Here is a 5693-nt window from a genome sequence, read left to right as displayed (position 1 = left end):
ACTTATTAGCATACATATTACGAGGATATTGGCTGTTTATTTGTACTTATAAAGCACATAGTTATGCCTTATTCTGCATAACTATATTCTACATCCCTTAAAGCTGCACTATGTAAATTTTTCATCCACTAGAGGGCGCCTATTCAAAACAAAGGCACAGCTTGATGACGCCGAGTTTGAGTGCAGAATCAGTGCAGAATCATTCTCATGAATATGATTATTAACATTACTGTAGTGTGAAGCAGAGCAGGACTGAGTGTTGTGGGAGCTGAGCAAGGCAGCTGGAGCGATTGTTGAGCAACACACTTTTTTTATGACGGGACGCCATTTCCTCTCATGAGTATGAGGTAATGCTGCTCTGTTTATCATATCAGATACATTTAAGAGTGTTTGTTTACAATGATGTTATGACGTTACTCTGTGCGTTAGCTCGGCGGCTGCTGTGACACTTGCTGCTCACTGCTAAGAGTACAGCATTTCTGCTGAAAAAAAACAGAAACCAAGTGTAACAGACATGATGCAATTGACAGGCAACTCGCTCAGACGTCCCGGCTCCTTGGTAAAAATAGCAATTTTCTCACAATTTACAAAAAGTTGGAAACATTTCTGATATTGTAAGAACTCAACTGAACGAAATATATAACACTGGCCTAGTGGTTTTTGGATATTTTACTGCAAAAATACTACACAGTGCACCTTTAATCCTACCCAATGCCTAAACTGTAATGCTACAAAACTCCCTTAACTATTAATATGCAGTAAATGAGGAGTTTATTGAGGCAAAAGTCAGTTATATGCTCATACTGCCCACCTGCACATCCCAGCTGGGCTAATATACCGTGTAGTCTTGATTTGGGTGGTCACTCTGCATTTGAAAGTTTGAAAGGGTTTTACATCTTTTAAATCAAGTGAAATTACTCAAAATCAATTAATGTAAGCATGCCAGTGTCAACTTTAATCATATAAAATGTAACGTAATTTCCAAACAGCAATATTGTGGCCAGCGAAAATGCTGAGTGGTTAGTAACTTTGGAAAACCACTAGCCACAGTTGTTGGTGAGCAAATAGTCACGTTGTTCGCGAGCCGTGTGTTTGTATTACAATCGCTCCAGCGGCCATGCTCAGCTCCACAACACTCGGTCCTGTTCTGCTTCACAATAAAGTAACGTTAATAACCGCATGCATGAACGTGATTTCTGCCCGAGTCCTATTTTCTACCGGCTGTTAGGTGAAGACCACAAGTCCCAAGATGCTGCGCTCAAACTTTGCGTCATCAAACTACGCATTTGTTTTGAATAGACGCCCTCCAGTGGACGGAAAGTTGCATAGTGCACCTTTAATGTCAAGCCCTACACACATGTACAGTGAGGCAAAAACGTATTTAGTCAGCCACCTATTGTGCAAGTTCTCCCACTTAAAAAGGCAGGCCTGTCATTTTCATCATAGGTACACTTAAACTATGAGAGACAGAATGAGAAAGAAAAAAAATCTAATTGTCTGATTTTTAATGAATTTATTTGCAAATTAGGGTGGAAAATAAGTATTTGATCACCTACAAAAAAGCAAGATTTGTGGCTCTCACAGACCTGTAACTTCTTATTTAAGAGGCTCCTCTGTCCTCCATGTATTCATGGCACCTGTTTGAACTCATTATCAGTATAAAAGACACCTCAACAGTCAGCCTCCAAACTTCACTATGAGCATGACCAAAGAGCTGTCTGACATTTAGAAACAAAATTGTAGACCTGCACCAGGATGGGAAGACTGAATCTGCAACAGGTTAGCAGCTTGGTGTGAAGAAATTACCTGTGGGTGCAATTATTAGAAAATCGAAGACATACAAAACCACTGATAATATCTCTTGACCTGGGGCTCCATGCAAGATCTCACCCCGTGGGGTCAAAATTATCATAAGAACGGTGAGCAAAAATCCCAGAACCACACGGGGAGACCTAGTGAATGACCTGCAAAGAGCTGGGACCAAAGTAACAAAGGCTGCCATCAGTACACACTGATCGGGTCCGTCTGAAGTTTGCTAGAGAGCATTTGTATGATCCAGAAAAGGATTGGGAGAACGTAATATGGTCAGATGAATCTAAAATACAACTTTTTGGTAAAAACTCAACTTGTCGTGTTTGGAGGAGAAAGAATGCTGAGTTGCACCATACCTACTGTGAAGCATGGGGGTGGAAACTGCAAAGGGACCATGGCGACTGATCAGTGAAAAGGAAAGAATAAATGGGGCCATGTATCATGATATTTTGAGCAAAACCCTCCTTCCAGCAGCAAGAGGATAGTAAATGAAACGTGGCTGGGTCTTTCAACATGACAATGATCCCAAACACACCATCCGGGCAACAAAGGAGTGGCTTCGTAAGAAGCATTTCAATGTCCTGGATTGGCCTAACCAAGATCTCAACCCCATAGAAAATCTTTGGAGGCATTTGAAAATCCGTGTTGCCCAGTGACAGCCCCAAAACATCACTGCTCTATAGGAGATCTGCATGGAGGAATGGGCCAAACTACCAGCAACAGTGTGTATAAACCAATTTACAGAAAAACATTTGACCTCTGTCATTGCCAACAATGGGAATATAACAAAGTATTCAGATGAACCTTTGTTATTGACCAAATATTTTTTCCACCATAATTTTCAAATAAATTCTTTAAAAAACAGACAATTTGAATTGTTACATTTGAATCATAATTTGTATTGTAAGGGAAAATACTGATCTAATTATAAAAATACATTTTATAAATTGTATATTTTCCCCATTTTTTTTTTTTTTTTTTTTTTTTTTTTTGTCCTCAACAATGCACATTTCCTCTTTTTTTAGATGACAAAGATGAGAGAAGAACAGGAAAGGAAAGAGTGAAACGGGGTTGAGAAATGACAGTTTTTGGGTGTGGAAGAAATAATTGACAGTCAGATCTTCCACTCTTCCCCCTCTTTTCCTTTCTTTCCTCTCAGTGTTTCCCCCTTAGCCTTGTTTGTGAAGGTTGTCTTCTTGAGTCGAGTGACCTCTGGCCCTTGGCTGCGGCTCACATGTTTGCAGTGAAGGCTCTTGATTGGATAATGCCAGTCTTCATGAAATGAGGTGAGGAAACTTTTGCTAAGTCTTGGCCTTGAGGCACATTGTTCCTGTGTGGGTTGATCTGAGCCGTGCCAGCCAAACATACAGCCAAAAAAGACAGTTGAAAGTATTTCCTACATATTTCACTTTGAAAAGACTTTATCTGGTTTCTTTGGTATTAACTCATGTCATTCCAATTCTGGTATGCACACATTTTTTTTTTTTTTTTTTTTACTTATGCATGTTAAAAGCAGCCTTGTTTAAAAAGTTTAGAAATAGCATGTAGGACGTCCCAGGTGTGGTGAGTTTGCAAGATAACTGTATATGAAATCATTAAGCAGACACACTTCACAAAAACAGAATCAAACATGTGCAACTTAGGCTATATATAAAACTTAAACATGTCCTTTTAACAGTTTAGTTTAGTGACTGCAAAGAACAAAGGCTCAATTTATATTAGTTATCAGTTACACTTCATTTTACGGTGTCATTGTTACAGTGCATTAAATACTGTGTATTATATTTGTGTATAAATTAAGTACTGAGTAATATCGATTAACTATATGTGCTTATGGAATGGGGTTATTGTAGGATCATAAGGTTTGGTTGAGGGATAGTGGGATGTAATTATGCATAATTCTCTGTTATTGCTATGATTAGGACACTGTAAAATAAAGTTTTACCTAGTTATCTTTAACTTTGTACTTAAAAGCATGGTAACACTACACTCTAAAAAAAATACTGGATTAAAAACAACCCAAGTTGGGTTGAAAATGGACAAACCCAGAAATTGGGTTTTTTGAACCCAGTGAATGGACCCAATCAAACAACCCAATTTATGGGTTTGTTCATTTTTAACCCAACTTGGATTGTTTTTAACCCAGCATTTTTTAGACTGTATTTAAATGTCCTTGTTACATATGTTGCATGTACTTATCATAGTAGTAACAGTAAACTGTGCATAATTGCATGCAACCAACCAAACCCTAATCACATACTAAATACATGCAGTTAATTCCTATTAGTCAGTACTTAAATATATAATCACAGTGTAACAACATCACTTTAAAATAAAGTGCAACAAAAAGCATTGGTAACACATTATTTTACAAAGTCCTTGTTGCACATTAGATGTACTTATTATAGTTATAACAGTAAATTATGTATAACTACATGCAATTAACCCTAAACCAAACATTAATCAAATCCTAAAGATATAGTAAGTCCATGCAGTTAATTATTATTACTCAGGACTTAAATATATAATTACAGTGTAACAACATCACCTTAAAATAAAGTGCAAGCAAAAGTATTTGATAAACCTACCCTCAAAACAGAAAATGTTGACAAAAAGTTTGTTTAAAAGGTGACTTTTAAAATGTAAACTGTAAAAATGATTTAAAAAACAGAGGTGGACAGTAACTAAGTACATTTACTTGAGTACTGTACTTAAGTACACCTTTTGTGTATCTGTACTTTACTGGAGTATTAGTTTTTCTGGAAACTTATGACTTTTACTTCACTACATTTGAAAGACAAATATCGTACTTTTTACTCCACTACATTTCTATCTAGGTCGAAAGTCGTTTCTGTTGCAGCTCTGAAAGTCGGTGGATGATTTTTTTCCTTCTTTAAAATATTTTTTGTTGTTGTTGTTTCAGACAGTCTATCAGGAAATTACTCTTATAGGGTCATATACATTTCCCCAACTTTTTTTTAACGCTGATCTGTTCAGAGCAAAATGGAAGAAGACGGTTCTTAGGCACAAGTATGTGCACCCATAGCCATTGTTTGAAAGTATGTTTCAGTTTTTTTTTTTTTTGTTTGTTTTTTGTTTTTTGTTTTTTTTAATCAAGATTAGTTTAGTTTGCATACACTTGGTGCATGTCTTATAAAATATAAAAAAATATAAATGTCTGGGAGAAAGAGAATGGTAAAGTTGGGAGAATATCAGATGTGTATCAGTGTATTGGATCCGTGCATTCGGCCTTAAAGTGACAGCAGCTTTATAAAGAGCTTTGTAAATTATACAAGTATTTAAATGAGTTTAAAGCCCCACTTGGCTACTTTTGCTCTCGGGGTCCCCCTACAGTTTGGAAAAAATAATGTCCTCAACTACTGTCGTAAGAGCTGTCATCCTACAACAGGGGATGCCATCGCGCATGCATTTGTTGACATGACAACCCTGATAGCCCTGAACAAGTGATGCGCGGGTCGTCCCATAACCCGCGGATCCCGTATGTCTATTTAATGGTCGTGGGTGCGCGGCGGGTTGTAAAAATATATACAGTGGTGTGGTGCGGGCCAAATAACTTCATAAAAGCGTCCCGCGGGTCGGTGCAGCACTAACAGTTCCACTGAACACTGCAAGAGGAGTTCTTCTGGCGTCGCGTGTGAAATGTCTTCATCCCAGGTAACGTTACAGTCAGTGGCATATGTTTCAGCATGTCATATGAATATAATTTCATGGGTTTTATTTTTTTCAAACGCCAAATAATCACGATGCTCACGTTTACAAGCCAGCGTCATTATAGTAGTCTATTGGTTACCGTTTTACAGAATCTATATGATACTTTCAATGTTTCATGTTCAATGTTTGAGTGGTAGCTCACCGTAACA

This window comes from Pseudorasbora parva, chromosome 9 (genome assembly GCF_024679245.1).
Source record: "Pseudorasbora parva isolate DD20220531a chromosome 9, ASM2467924v1, whole genome shotgun sequence".
Taxonomy (NCBI): Eukaryota; Metazoa; Chordata; class Actinopteri; order Cypriniformes; family Gobionidae; genus Pseudorasbora; species Pseudorasbora parva.
This window is presented reverse-complemented; position numbering follows the sequence as displayed.